This window comes from Nomascus leucogenys, chromosome 13, assembly GCF_006542625.1.
Source record: "Nomascus leucogenys isolate Asia chromosome 13, Asia_NLE_v1, whole genome shotgun sequence".
In the NCBI taxonomy this organism is placed as follows: Eukaryota; Metazoa; Chordata; class Mammalia; order Primates; family Hylobatidae; genus Nomascus; species Nomascus leucogenys.
Window position 1 is genome coordinate 65,436,505 of NC_044393.1, and position 17,039 is coordinate 65,453,543.

Here is a 17,039-nt window from a genome sequence, read left to right on the forward strand (position 1 = left end):
AAGAAATAGTTTGGGTACAACTACAGCAGCATTTTTATGTTGCTGGTACTGATTGTACATCTCTTTGCTAGAAATGGCCTGAGGGGTTACCGCTCCCCTTCAAGACTTTCTTTGTAAGTAGTGGGTGGTGGCGTCATTTAAAAAAATCCGCTTGAAAGACTTCTTTAAAGAATTTGTACAGAACATTTTCTTTGCAAGAAAATCTATTTTGAAGCAATATTATTTAACAAGGGGGCTGTGTTTTGAGTCATATGAAAATTTATTATCCAATTTTTTTCTTATTGCTTTATTTGCTATCAAGAGCAGAAAATGATCATCTATAATAATTTAGAGGAGCAAGTAAAAATGCCCGATCATGCACAGGAAAAGAAGCACTTGACTTGCATCTCTAGAGCCAGAAATCACCGGATTCTCTATGCAGAGGATGGCCATACACCGCAGTTTGCCAGGAGAGTCTCGGTTGACTCTAGTTGTCCAGATTTAATTACCAACAGTGCCTCTTTCACTGACAAACGTGTTCTGGTTTGGATAGTAAATAATTTGGTGACCCTGTTGATTCACAGAGCCCAAGAATCTTCTGTCTTCTCCTACTCTTCCTGGGGACATCAGTCTAAGACTCTAAAAATCAGAACCTAAATGCAAAATGAAAAAGAGTCAGGTGGGGAATTGAGGCCACCTGGCAAAGAAGAAACCTCGACAGTTTGGCTTCACCTAAAGGAAGCATGGAAGGACTGTGAACAAAATTAACTCTGTGTGTACTGAGGAGACGAGAGTACCCCCCTTCATAGAGCCCCCCTGCGGCAGCCTTTAGGAATACTTGGGAGCTTCCCACTGGATTATACACCAAAGTCTAAACAAGTGCTCCTCTGTCAAATCCTGGAAGGCAGACAGTCATTTCAAAAGCAGACATGCATGCTGCCTCTTTTTGTACCTTGCAGCCCAGAAAGTATTGCTCAGATGTTCCAAATCAGAAGGTGTTCAGCCACTTCATACTGCCACCAGCCATGCTGCTGGGCTGCAGCTATTTGGATCAGAATGGAACTCTTTGATCTGTTTTATATCTAAGTTTAACTATGGCCTGAGTCCAAAAGGTAGACTAATTTTGGCAACTTCCCCTGTACACTTTTATCTAGAGATAAAAGGAACACTTGGAAGCATAAACAGAAGGTGTATTTCTGTAGGCCCAATAGCCAGCACATCAAAACACAAGACCATAGAAGCTGGTGCTGAATATTAGTTCTGATTTTAGAATGCAGCTCTACTCTGCTACCTCACTCACTAGCAGCCAGTAGGACCATTTCCTTCTATTGTAAACATATAAAGATAACATAACATTACAGAACTTAGAAAGGAAAGACTTATTTCCAGCACAGTGACTTCCATTTTGACGTGAATTTTTAAAATTGAAAACCATGATTTTTAAGTTATAAAGTAATTACACTGGCTTTGGGTCCAGGAGTCCAAGGCCCTCACACAAATATGTAGACCTGAGCATCGATACTCTTCCAACCTCCTTGTCTCTCAAGTGGTCTGTGCTTTAATCAGGAATTTATGGCTTGCTAAGCCCAGTTAGGAGAGTGGAACGTAAGTCTCCAGGGGCAGCCAGCTTGGAGCTCCACAGAAGAGTTATAGCTTGCCCATGACCTTTGCACTATGTGAATTTGTCAGTGAAGGACCAAATGAGAGAAATGCAAGGCCTGGCGGGGTTTAATGTAGCCCATTTTAACTTATAGTCAGAGCTACTCTCTATTCCAGAATAGGACAATGGACAGTGGAGTTCTAAAAATAGTAAGGTGATTTTTCTATAGGGACATGCAGCTGAATACACAGAGGCAGTTTAGCTGCATGCAAATCAGATAAGCTCTGAGTAGCAGTATTTGGCATCTTATTGCCAAAGCAGTCCGTTCTATAAGAAATACAATCACCAAATTGGAAGGAGCCATTTCCAGTCTTTCCTTGCTAGGATCTAAAGAGACCAGTGAGTTTCTTGAAGGGCTCTAGGGACACATAGGACCTGACTAACAGAATAACGTGACATGGCTTAAACACACTAACATGACCAATTACCCCTGAACAGTGATTTGACAAATGGAGATGAACTAACCAGGCCAGTGCTGGGCAGTTAGTAGAAAGGAATACCACAGAGTTTGTGTATAAAAGGGCCCTAATATAGAACAGTGAAGTAACTAACACTGGGACACATTTTTTGTAGGTCATCAAATGGCATCACGGAATTAATTTGCTGAAAAATACATAATATTAACTATAATTCCTTTGAATGAAATTACCTTGTTTTGTTGATGTAAAAATTGGGAAAGTAGTACCACCTATTTGGGTTTTCAGTGGAGATGTTTTCCCAGTTTCTGGGTAAGGGGATATGACTCACGGATGAGAAATATGAAATTCCCATTAAACTGTCCTGGTTGGCCAGGCACAATGGTTCATGCTTGTAATCCCAGAACTTTGGGAGGCTGAGGCAGGCAGATTGCTTGTGCCCAGGAGTTTGAGACCAGACTGGGCAACATGACAAAACATTATTTCTACAAAAAACACAAAAAATTAGCCAGGCATGCTCGCACATGCCTGTAGTCCCAGCTTCTCGGGAAGCTGAAGTGGGAGGTCCAGGCTTCAGTGAGCTGTGATCACTCCATACATTCCAGCCCGGGCAAAAGAGCGAGACCCTGTCTTGAAAATAAAAATAACGTGTCCTCGCCATCTCAGAAATCAGAATTCCACATAAAGTTTGGGAATTGCATTAGATCATATCTAAGACCTCTTTCAAATGCAATTTTTGCATAGCAAGGATCTGAACAGTCTTAAAAGGATTTTTTATGTTCATTTCAAAAAACCCTCAGAAAAGAAAAAATTGACAGCACAGCCCCAGGTCAAGAGAATAAGTACAGAGAAGGCCGAACTCAAGTTATCAACAGACATGTGATTCCCACACAGCCTCCTCAGAGCAGTTCTCTATCATGTGAGGAAGAGCTTGAGCCACCAGACCTGACCTTTCCTGAATATTCCTCTTTAACAACAACAAATTATTTTAGTTAAATAAGAACCACATGACTATACTCTCACACAGTAGAAGAGTCAACCCATTAGATCGCTAGACTAATTCACCACGCATAACTAAAGAAAGTAGATTTCAGGTGCTTTTGCCATACACACATAGTTACAAAAGGTGGCAACTATGTAAGGGGAAGAATATGTGAATTTGCTTTGCTGTGGTAATTATTTCACTATGGATAGTTATATCAAAACAGCATATTGTACACGTTAAATCTACACAACTTTTTTTATTTTAATTTTTGAGACGGAGTCTCGCTCTGTTACCCAGGCTGGAGTGCAGTGGTGCGATCTCGGCTCACTGCAAGCTCTGCCTCTGGGGTTCACGCCATTCTCCTGCCTCAGCCTCCCAAGTAGCTGGGACTGCAGGCACCCACCACCACACCCGGCTAATTTTTTAATTTTAATTTTTTTGTATTTTTAGTAGAGACGGGATTTTACCATGTTAGCCAGGATGGTCTCGATCTTCCTGACCTCATGATCTACCTGCCTCGGCCTCCCAAAGTGCTGGGATTACAAGCATGAGCCACTGCACCTGGCCTCAATCTACACAACTTTTATTAAAAGGAAAGGAAAGGGTGCTTAAGAAAAAAACACCCAAAAGCAATGAGGTAAAAAATAAATGAATACAGTGTATTTATACATATATGGGACACATACATTACATATGATTCTGCTATGCTGTGACAACCTGTTTTTATTTGGGTCTTAGGGCTGGGCACAGTGGCTCACGCCTGTAAATCTCAGCACTTTGGGAGGCCAAGACGGGTGGATCACCTGAGGTCTGGAGTTCAAGACCAGCCTGGCCAACATGGCAAAACCCCATCTCTACTAAAAATATAAGAATTAGCCAGGTGTGGTGGCAGGCGCCTATAATTCCAGCTACTTGGGAGGCTGAAACAGGAGAATCACTTGAACCCGGGAGGTGGAGTTTGCAGTGAGCCGAGATTGCACCACTGCACTACAGCCTGGGTGACACAGCAAGACTCCATCTCAAAAAAAATAATAAAATAAAATATATTTGGGTCTCAAAAAACTTTTAATATGTAAACATAGATCTAGTTCTTTATAATAATAGAATGTTCTGTAATATAGTTACATCGACTTTTGTTAATGATAGTTTGTTTCTACTTATTTGCTATAATACCTATTAAAAATAGCAAATATGCTCGTAAATATGTCTTAGTGCCTATGAGTATTTCTGCAGAACAGATTCCTAGAAGTATATCGCAAGATCAAAGAGTAAGCTTCCTTTACATTTTGGTAAATATCATTTATCTTATACATGCTTTGGTATTTCCTCTGTAGGTGAATCTTTGTATCCTCTTTATACCTTCTACTCAGTTATTTGTATTTTTTTATATGCAAGCACTCTATATATTATGAATATTTTACATGTTATAAATATTTCTCCTAGTCTGTAGCTTAACTTCATTTTTATGATTATCTCACAGAACTTTATTTTTTCATTTTTATGGGGGTCAAAGTTATACTTACATGATTTATGAGTTTTGTGTATTGCTTAGGAAAGCTTTCTCTATCCCCAGAGTTATAAATTTAAAAAGTATCTTCTTCAAATACTTTTATAATTTGTTTTTAACAGTTTCTTTAATCTCTCTGAATATTTTTGCTTTATGTTATGAACTGAGTTTAATTTTTTCTTAGGTTAGCCAATTGTCACAATGCAATTTAGTGAGAAGTCTTGAATAATTTTATTGATTTGAGATGCTACCTTTACTATGAACAATATTCTTGTACATGTCTGGGTTTCTGTTCTACTTTTTTTTCTTAATGTATTTGTTCATCCCCATGCCTAAATACACTGTTTTTATACTATATTCTGGTTATTAGTAGGTCATATCCCATTGTTATTCTCTTTTTATTAAAAGTTAATTTGCTAATCACTGGTATTCTTTTCATAAATGAGAACCAGCTTGTCAACATCTTTACAATGTTGAATCTTCCCATTGAAAAATATGAAATAGAATTTCATTTTTATAGGTTTTTAAATACCCTTTTAGAAAAGTTCTGCACATTTTCTATTTCTTCCCAAGTATAAAATGTGTTATGTTGCTATTGTGAATGAGACTGCTTTTATCGTTATGTTCTCTAAGTCATTATTGGTAATGTTAATTTGGCTGGGCGCAGTGGCTCACACCTGTAATCCCAGCACTTTGGGAGGCCGAGGCGGGTGGATCATGAGGTCAGGAGATGGAGACCATCCTGGCTAACACGGTGAAACCCTGTCTCTACTAAAAATGCAAAAAATTGGCCAGGCATGGTGTCGGGCACCTGTAGTCCCAGCTACTCGGGTGGCTGAGGCAGAATGGTGTGAACCCAGGGGGTGGAGCTTGCAGTGAGCCACGATCACACCACTGCACTCCAGCCTGGGCAACAGAGCAAGACCCTGTCTCAAAAAAAAAAAAAAAATTACTAATTTGTGTATATTGACTTTTATATCTGACCACCTTATTATGCTCTTAACATGACCTCTTAAACTCTAATTGTTTTTTATCCTGATTTTCATGATAGGAAAACCTTATATATTTCCCTAATTAATTGATGAGATTTTAGTAAAACTTCAATTCTGAAATGTTTTAAGATGGACCAACCAACACCCATCCTTTGAGAGCTTACATAAGGCTAAGAACATTGAGGGTATCACTGGGACCCCATGGGAAAACATGTAACTCTTGTTTGTGAAACACAGTCTTCCTATTATGACATAGTTGTGATATGGTTTGGATTTGTGTCCCCACCCAAATCTCATGTTAAACTGTAATCTCCAGTGTAAGAGGAGGGGTTTGGTGGGAGGTGATTGGATCATGGGGGCAGATTCCCTCCTTGCTATTATCACGCTAGTGAGTTCTCATGAGATCTGGTTGTTTAGAAGTGTGTAGCACCTCCCCTTTCACTCTCTCCCTCCTGCTCTGGCCATGTAAGACATGCCTCCTTCCTCTTCACCATGATTGGTAGTTTCCTGAAGCCTCTCCAGCCATGTTTCCTGTACAGACTGTAGAACCATGAGCCAATTAAACCCCTTTTCTTTATAAATTACCCAGTCTCAGGTATTTCTTTATACCAGTGTGAGAACAGACTAATACAGATGCTTGTTTGGTTTGGATTTTTTTTGTATAGGTTAAGTACTATATTATTTTTCTAGTAGGTTTTCCTATTCTTCTCACATACATACAAAAAAAGAATTCTCATATTTAATAGCCATTTTCATTGCTTGCCAAAAGACCACCAGTGAAGTACATAAATATATAAATTACACAAAAAAATATTTTTAAAACTGAAAAAATAAAGACAAGAGGAAATCATTTTCAGCTTCACTGTCACACAGCCCATTTCTATTCTTAGCCAGCCTGGGTCTTCCACAGAAGAGCACCCTCTAGGTCAGGGTTTGCTTCCCTGACATGGAAACACTGCAGCCAACTGCCTTTGAGCGGGTCACCCATCAGCCTCCAAGGCCACATTTCCTGTGGGAGGGAATTCCTGATGCTGGGATCCTTGCTAACTTCCTTTTCCAAAACTGATTGCTTCATATAAGGACATGTTTTCTCTGCTTCTATAGGTCTGAAAGGATATAGAAACATTCCAGTGAACAGCTCTGAGGTGATCTTCCTCCATTTTCTTTCTTACAAGCTAAGGGTTCATTTCCTTCAACTTAATTCGTATAGAGTAGAACCTTTTTGGTTACAGATACAGATACAATGGGAGATGTCTAGATGAAAAGATGTCATGTTCTATTTTGATCCATTCATAACGAATTGGTTTGGTCCCTTTGCCATTGCTAGCTGACTGTGGCTTCCTAGAGCACTGTTTGGAGAGAGGTCTGAAACTGCCTCTGGCCATAGTCAACAAATAATGTCTGTCATGAGCATGGGAGGGAATGTAGCAGGATGCCCAAGAAGCATTAGCCATCTTTGATTATAATTGGCTTTTTGTTTCTGAGCTTATTTCTATAACCTTAGAAGTTTTGTTCTATAATTTTTAGATATTATACATATAATATACATATAAAAGAAAAAATACTGTGGTTTTTTTTCTTGGATCAACAAAGAAGTTTAAACGTCCAGTGCTCTTAAATCTGGGAAGCCTTAATGCTAAGCATTGAGTATATAAATTTCTATCCTAAATAAAACTTTGGCCAGAATACTATATTCTATACTTTCAAAAATACTTTTGTAGTTATGAATTTTCCTACTATCATTAATAGTAGTAGTAATTGTAGTATTACTAGTAATTATAACTCTCTCAAAACCCAATTTGGTATAATTTTGGGTGGCATATATCATCAGTAAAGTATTTTCACGTAATACTCACAAAAATAGAGAACTTTATTTTTACAATTCACACGTGCTAGGTGGCTAAGGGCTAAAGAAATACTGTGAATGTTTCTGGTTTTTACCAAAGATCAGTTATATGCTTTGTGTAATTGAGGGAGTAACACAACCCAAAAGTTAGAATTTGCATACTTTTTGAGAAATAGTCAAGAAAATAGCAATGTGCTACTCTAAGCATTAGAGGTTCCCAAGTCTGTGCTTCAGAATGGGATTATCTGGGAAACCTGGTAGAGATGATAGCTTGTTTTTCTTTTTAAAAAGTGTTGAGCTGTGGTTTAGGGTATTAAATAATAAAAACTCATCTCTATTTTCCATATCCACATATTTATAATATTTTACTCTTTATGGGCAAAAATGTATTCTTTCAAACCACCCCCTACTATGCCTCAACATGTCTATTACTTTAAAATTATTTCATATGTAGAGCAAGAAGAGGGAATTCACCTGGAAAATTAGCTAACAGTCATCTTAACAATCAATTTCCACAAACCACCACATGACACATGTGAAGATGCTCTTCACGGGAGTTGCCACTCAAATGTGGGCTACAAAGCAAACATTCGTATTGATAACATGTCTTTGTGATTTTCCCGGTTTTTAAAAGCATGTCAAATAGCCATCTGAAAATACGTTTCCATGAAGTATAACGGTACTTCTTTCTAGTGGTAATACACCTATCACTGTTTTCCACTAAGTACGTGACATGGCCTTTATAAATAAACTTGAGTAAAAAATGAATTCTAGGTTGTCTGACTTGCTTACCATTGCCAGCATCTTGTCGAGGTTCACACCTCTTAGGACCGAACACACGGACTCGAAAGATAGGTTTCTGCTCAGAGTAACAAATGGATTCAGAAAAATCTGAGAAATATTTTTTTCCATAATCTTGTCAAGTAACATGTATAAAAGGAGGAACGTCTTGTCATAGTTCATCATGATGTTTATATGCTTAGTCATACCTATTGTCTTACAATGGCCCTGAAATGCAATAACACTGAATAATATTTTTAAATATGTTGAAGTTCATACTGGGATACGATAGCAGGAATGTTCAATTTCACTATTTATTGGAGACAATGTCTTTGGGGTGACTAGGAAGCCAATGCTTCTTTTAACTTATGTTGTATTTGCTTACTAACACATCTAACAAAGCCATATTGTAGGACTTAAAGACTTTAAACTTAAATCCCGTGATTCCATTTTACCACAATTTTTATTTTTAAAACTATCAGAAGTCTAAGATAATCAACAGCAGAAGATATGGTATGTGTAGGAAAACTAGGACAGTTCTACGCTCATATATGAGACTCTGCAAGCCAGATAGAAATCGATCAAAGCAGCTCTTCTTTATCACAGCAGTGCAGCATGTAGGTTAAGTTTACGTTGTCCTCCAGGCACCCCTACACAGGAATCACAGCTCAAAAACTTTCTAGCTGTGCGTTCCAGTACAAGTGACTTCAGACATTTCTGTTTTGAGTTTTCTCAGATATAAAATAGGGGTAATTATAGTCCTACCTCAAAAGGTGGTATGAGAATTAAATGAATAAAGAGACATGAAACAGCACTTAAAACAGCTTCAAGCACATTAACGAGTGTCATTTAAGAACGGGGAAGAAAATATGATGCCAGAGGTTTTGGTGAATAAGCAATTGTTATTTAGGAGCATGAATTAACAATAAAACAATGAAATCTATTATCTAAAACTGGAAAAGATACAACCAGGTGTGTAGTGTTGACAGTTTTCAGCCTTTGGTTCACCTAGTCTTTGTACAGTAATGTCTTGCATGATTCATTAGACTCTGACACAGATTGCAATGCCTATTCATGTTTCACAGGATTTCAGACAATTTCCTAAGACACATAGGCTGGATGACAAATGGACAACTACCAAAGACGTTTTTAGACCACTGTAATCATTCATGAAATAATGTATAAAATGTATGGGCTTTACATTTTAAAATCATAATGGTTTCTTTTTATACACAATATATTCTCTGGGTTTTCTTTAGGTAATTAATGCAGTCTTGCAGAAAGCTAGGCACACATTCTCAGAAATCGTAAAGAATTGGGATGATCGTGTATGCCATCTGTATTAAATGGCATTATTTATGAAACATTAGCTATTAGCAAGTAACTTTATAATTATTGTATAAAGAATGAAGCTATGAGGCAAGATAATACTTGGCCTTTAAACTGGATTAACACTATTAGGTTCATAACATGGCCATAGCATACAGTACAAAACGGTATCACAGAATTTTAAAAATAAAATAGATCTTAGAATCTATATGGTCTAGCGTCCTAGATTTTGTACCTGAGTAATCTATGATTAATAGTAATGAGCATAAATCAACTGGGGTACCAGCTATGATGTTAAAGAATCCTAACAAATAATTAGGCCCCTAAACTCTGTCTGCTAGTTTTTCTTTTAAAGTAATCCCAAATACCTCCTTGTTGCAAAGTTCAACACTTTTCCCTCTAAATTGACATTGTTTGATGATTAAATTGAGTAATATGTTTCATTTTACAGACAATAGGTGGAAAACATTAGGTCATCTTTGATTAACTGCTAAATGTCTTTCTTGGCTTATTGCCTCTATATATTTTTCAAATGATTTATTATACAGAGATTCTCAATGATTTGTGTCAGCCAGGCTGCAAAGTAAAAAGGGGCTCAGCTGCAAAATCAGGGAAACCATTATTAACAACGTGAAAGCTTCTCTTATAATATAGCTTAACAGAATGAAAATGGAAGTGGAGTTTTTTAGTTTAGTTTTATTTTGCCTGTAACCTTTTCCTCTTGCAGCGCTGTTTAAAACCAGATTGTCATCTTCCTTCCTTGAAAAGACCCAACGGATCATATCTTTGCTGTTGGCACTTCTTGGAGATGAGCATTTGAAAATACCAGCTAGAACTTCACCACTGTCAATTCTAACCTAAGATTTAAATACCACATCACCGCAGGCCAATGGTATACATTTATGGGAAAGAAAGCACTTTATTTATCTTACTAATGTGATTTTATGGATGAGTAGAATGCATTCAGTGCTTGCAGTCATTCTGTCCAAGGATCTGTCATGTTCAGACAGAGATATCTGGTGCCTGACGGAGGACGGCATGGCATCCACGCTGCATTGGCATTTTATTAAATCCTGCAAATAGCACTATACTCTGTTTAAACACAATGGCATACCAAAAGCTGAGCTACTTTTTTTCCAGGAGCTTCTACTGATGTTAAAAAGCTAAAAATGTCTCTAACCACTGACAGAGCGATACTAATGAGAAGAACTTGAGCATTGGCAAGAGTCAGAATATGTCAAGTTATTTCCATAATCATGTGAATATATCCCTCGCTGTACCCTTTTTTCATAGAAAATCATCAAGAACTGCCTTGAACTGTTGGTCCAGTGTCTTTATTGTACTCCTTCAAATTAATTTTTTAAAAAATTAATTTAAAATTGAATACTTTTAAAAGTATTTAATTTAGTAAATAAAATTAAATATTAATAAAGAGAGGGTAACATTCTGTGCCCCTACCACCAAAATATTTAAATAACACACACACACACCCCTATACACACACACACACACACACAGAATTAGGTCCATAATTCCTCTTCTGAAACTTGGGGATAGCTATATTTCAAAATTCAAAATTTTTGATGAATTTTAAAATGTAACAGCCTGTAAACTATACATTATTTAATATTTCTACCATGGCCTGGGTCAGCATCTGAAAATAAAACACATTAATATCCTTATGGCAAAAATATGAATTCACCCTCAAGAAAAATAAATAACAACACAAAGGCCTCATCAATTCAGAGTAGGTTTTGCCACCAAATGAGTTTGTCACAAACCTATGAAAAGTTGGTTTTCATAACGTGCTTGAATTTTGGAATTGTAAATGAGGGATGGTGGGCTTATATAACAAAATCCATTTGGAGCTTCATTCATTCTGCCTTTTTGAATGCAATTGAAACTGGATTTGGAATATTATTTGTTCTTGTATACAAAAATGCAATTACAGAATAAAGTATTCTTTGTGTCTATCATTTAAGTATTAGTCTATTTCTGAAGTCTCTATTGCTATTAACAGTGTAAATTAATCTGTTTTTATCTTGTCAGTAAATTATATTAGCTAGAAGGATAAAACTTGGCAAAAAATTATTTAAAATATTATTAAGTGAAACAGATTAAAAAGGTCTTTTTCACTGCAATTATTTAGAAATAAGACAAATGTATCAATTGAGAGATTATATTTTGACCAGCTTATTGCTTCAGTTTTTAATACGTAAGAGAATTTTTACAGTGAATCTATGTTTTGCAGCATAGGTTTTAATTCAGATATGTGAGAACCACAGATCAGGAAACAATTGCCATTAAAAATACCATTCGTTACTCACAGTTCCCAAATGGAGGCAGCTGCCAAGCCACAGGTGGCCAAACAAGGAAGCACCAGGGTCAGTCAGGAGGCAGAAGGAATGAGGAGGATATGTGGGCAAGAGCCTTTGGGGGTTTTGCAAGAAGGAATAGGAGGACAGGATAACCGGCTTAGCATTGGTTCGTTTGAATAATTTCAGTGAGGTCTGGGGTGTCCTTCATTGTCTGGTACCTGGCTTTGGGTGACAGGGTGGGTAGATTAGTGGCTCAGAGTATGAGAGACTACTAAAGGAGGTAGTGGGGACTGACTCTGGATTAGTTGGTTTGCACATGAAAGACACTCTCACTGGCAGGCTAGTCATTTGCTGTCTCTAGGAATTACCTAGCCCTGGGAAGGGCAGTCTCCCCAGTGTCAGTGAGATGTCAAAATATCAAATACAGAAACTGGAAACAGTGGTTATTACCATCTACAAATGCACAAAGTCATACAAATTTAAACCAATCAAAGAAATTATTTCCTTATTAGCTTTATCATAGTTTTTTCCTATTTTAAGAGCAAATACATTCAATTACTACTTTTTTACCCATTTTTATTTAGTTTAAAAGCTGAATTGTGCCCAAGGTGTGATGATGTATGACACAGTGCACACTCAAGGAATGTTAAACTTACTCCCTCACCACACTTCCTCTCCCTTTTCCTTGTTTTCATTCATTTATTGAATATTTACTAAGAACCCACTATGTACAATGCTAGATACCAGGGATGCATCTCTTAGTCATCATGGAGTGAACAGGGACTACAGATATTCAATAAATAACTACACGTAGAATTATTTGGCACCCTAGGATGCCAGGAGAAAGTATTGTAAAGAGGTATCATTGCCCTCATTGGTCTGAATTCAAGTGCATGTCATGTAAATAATTTTTAATATAATTTAAGACAGTTATTTACTTTTATGCATTTTGCAAAATTTAAACTTGAAATCTTCTGATGTTGGCAAGAAGTAGAAATTTTCTTTTAAAATTCTTATGTAACATATTAAAAATATATGGGGCCGGGTGCAGTGGCTCATGCTTGTAATCCTAGCACTTTGGGAGGCCGAGACAGGAGGATTGCTTGAGGCCAGGAGTTCAAGACCAGCCTGGGCAACATAGTGAGACCCTGTCTCTACAAAAAACTAAAAAATTAGCTAGGCACAGTGGCTTGTGACTGTGGTCCCAGCTACTCAGGAGGCTGAAGTGGGAGGATCACTTGAGCCTAGGAAGTTGAGGCTGCAGTGAGCTGTGATTTTGTCACTGGACTCCAGCCTGGACAACAGTGAGACCCTGTTTGGAAAAACAAATATATATGTATATATGTATTACATGAAGAAATGTATCAATAAGACATAAAGTAGATGTCTAAATTATGAGTTCTCATTATACCCTTAAGACTGTTCCATTCTGTTGTATTATTTATTGGGAGTTGCCTCTTATATTTATTAGGTACAAAGGCGCTGGCAACTCAAGGCAATAGAAAACCATCAAGTATGAGAGTAGCTTGATGATTTTGTATTTTTCTGGGTAGTTTGTTCTTTAAGTTTTCATTTAATAAAACATTAATTAATAAAACATTAATTAGTACTTTTGAACATATTTAACTTTTTCTGGATGTGCTAATTTTAAAACCTCATATTGAGTTAGATACTACAAGACTATGAGCAAAACAATTTGAATCCTTTGCTGCTATGAATGCAAGGTTAACAAATTCTGCTCTTCAGGCACAAAACAGGGACACCTTTTTGATTCCGTGGTTACCAAGGTCACAGCTATCTTCAGCCTTGTGCCTGCTGGCAAAGGAAGGCTTCCTGGTCCTTGACTTCAGCCTTCACATTCTTGCTAATGTAACAGCACGTGGCCAAAGATGAGACACAAATAACAGCACAGCCTCTAGGGCCTCCCCTCTCCATCCTTCCTCCCGCTTTGCCTTTCTTTTCTTCTTTAGTATAATGTGCTAATACCATGCTATCTCTGTTCTAGAGCAGCAAAAATAATTATTTTTATAAATATCATAAGATCTTACATCCATGAGAGAGTTCAAAAGGGTATCTAACCTATCTTTTTATTTATGTTTATGATTAATAAAATTTTACACAGCTCTATGTGGTTCAAAAAAGTGATTTATGTGATAAGGTTTTTGCAATAATAAAAATGTTTGTTCTCTATGAATTATCAATTTATCATGAGAATCTCCATAAACTTGTCATAAATGCTTTCCAAATAAAACTGTCATAATACTATGAAACATTATCTCAGCTACATTAGGGACTATCTTTTAACCAATCTATTTTCATTCTTCTTTTGTAGATAACCTGTCTGTTTTCTTTTTAATAACTCAGTTTCTGAATAGCACTTTGTTTTTTGATATTATGTTTTCTATTAAATGACTTGTTGCACATTAACAGTAAAATTTAATAAAAACAGGTTTTTTTCTTTTTTGTAATATTAGTGCCTTATCTGAGGTATTTTGGCATATAATAATATATCTTACAAATATGACAACATTTTCAATAAAGATGTATTTCCCTGATTACCAGAGATTCCTGACAAAACTGACATGGAAGGAGCAACCTCAGTGTTTTTAGTTTAATTTTTTAATGACCTTTCCATTCAGTTTCTTACTAAAGGAGTTGTATATGTTGGATCCTCTGCACTATAGCCTAGATGCCTTCTCAGGACTCAGGACAATGAAGGTCTGTTTTGTTGCTATCAGTTTTTCAATTCTGGCAACAATGCTGAACTCTAAATCAGGTTGGTATCTTTCTTCATTTAAGTTTTCTTGAGATTAAAGAGCTAATGCTGTTTAAAATCCAATTAAAGTATGCCTTTACTGATGTCTGGCTGTTAGGATCAGTTATGCTGGGGTTGAAGCTTCCAGGGAACCCCTCTGCCCCCCTAACTGAACTCTACTCCCATCTTTACATTAAAAGCCGTCTGTGTAGGCTCAGTGTTTCCTGAAGTGTGAGCTATGAACCACCTACCTCATAATCCACTGCAATATTTATTACAGATGCTTGTTTGGTGGCTGTAATCAATAGTGTCCTGCCCCCAAAATTCACATCCACCCAGAACCTCAGAATATATCCTTATTTGTAAATAGGGTCTTTGCAAATATATTTAGTTAAGGTTATACTGAACTAGGACAGGCTCGAATTCAATGACTGATGTCTTTATAAGAAGAATAAGAGAGGACACAGAGAGACACACAGGGAGGAAGGCAATGAAAAATAGAGGCAGAGATTGGAGTGACGCAGCTACCAGCCAAAGAATGCCAAGGATTGCCACTAATCAACAGAAGCCAAAAGAGTGAAGGAAGCATTTTTTCCTTAGAGCATTGAGAGGGAGCACGGTCCTGCCAACACCTTGATTTCAGACTTCCAGCTTCCAGAACTGTGAGAATAAATTTGTGTTGTTTTAAGCCACTGTGTTTGAGGTAGTCTGTTATGGCAGTCCTAGGAAGCTAATAGAGTGGACTTAAGCCTCCTAGCTGTTTCCAATGTTCCCCTAAGTGCTCACTACAGTGGGGCCATCATAAAAGCAAGCAAGCCATCCTTACAGGCCATTATCCTGGGATAGAGTCTTTCCCCACACTATAGGCCTAATGCCCACAGAAGCTGTTCTTGTCAAAGTTACCAACAACGCAATGGGGCCAAGTCCAAGAGTCTCTTCTGAGTTCCTCTCTTACTTAAGCTTTCTGCTGTGCTTATCACTATTGACAATTTCATCTAAAGCCTTGGTTCTGATTCCACACTCATCATGTTCCCCTCATAGCCTTGATCCTCTGGCTCTGTCACTCTACTGTTGTTGCATCCTCCTTCTCTGCCTGTCCTTCAATGTGGGGATCCTCCATGCCCAGCAGAGTCCCTCTCCACATGTCTCCTACAAACTCACCCAAGAAAATTTATTCCTGCACCTTAGGGGGTGGAGCCAAGACGGCCAAATAGGAACAGCTCCAGTCTACAGCTCCCAGCATGAGCGACACAGAAGACGAGTGATTTCTGCATTTCCAACTGAGGTATCGGGTTCCTCTCACTGGGGAGTGCTGGACAGCAGTGCAGGACAGTGGGTGCAGCGCACCGTGCATGAGCCGAAGCAGGGCGAGGCATCGCCTCACCCGGGAAGCGCAATGGGTCAGGAAATTCCCTTTCCTAGTCAAAGAAAGGGGTGACAGACGGCACCTGGAAAATCGGGTCACTCCCACCCTAAAACTGCGCTTTTCCAATGGGCTTATCAAACGGCACACCAGGACATTATATCCCACACCTGGCTCAGAGGGTCCTACGCCCACGGAGTCTCGCTCATTGCTAGCACAGCAGTCTGAGATCAAACTGCAAGGCGGCAGGGAGGCTAGGGGAGGGGCGCCTGCCATTGCTCAGGCTTGAGTAGGTAGACAAAGCGGCCAGGAAGCTTGAACTGGGTGGAGCCCACCACAGCTCAAGGATGCCTGCCTGCCTCTGTAGGCTCCACCACTGGGGACAGGGCACAGAAAAACAAAAGACAGCAATAACCTCTGCAGACTTAAATGTCCCTGTCTGACAGCTTTGAAGAGAGTAGTGGTTCTCCTAGCACGCAGCTTGAGATCTGAGAATGGGCAGACTGCCTCCTCAAGTGGGTCCCTGAACCCCAAGTAGCCTAACTGAGAGGCACCCCCCAGTAGAGGCAGACTGACACCTCACAGGGCCGGGTACTCCTCTGAAACAAAACTTCCAGAGGAACGATCAGACAGCAGCATTTGCGGTTCACCAATATCTGCTGTTCTGCAGCCACCGCTGCTGATACTCAGGCAAACAGGGTCTGGAGTGGACCTCCAGTAAACTCCAACAGACCTGTAGCTGAGAGTCCTGACTGTTAGAAGGAAAACTAACAAATAGAAAGGACATCCACACCAAAAATCCATCTGTACATCACCACCATCAAAGACCAAAGGTAGATAAAACCACAAAGATGGGGAAAAAACAGAGTAGAAAAACCAGAAACTCTAAAAATCAGAGCACCTCTCCTCCTCCAAAGGAAAGCAGCTCCTCACCAGCCACAGAACAAAGCTGGACGGAGAATGACTTTGACAAGTTGAGAGAGGAAGGCTTCAGAAGATCAAACTACTCGGAGCTAAAGGAGGAAGTTTGAACCAATGGCAAAGAAGTTAAAAGCTTTGAAAAAAAAATTAGACAAATGGATAACTAGAATAACCAATGCAAAGAAGTC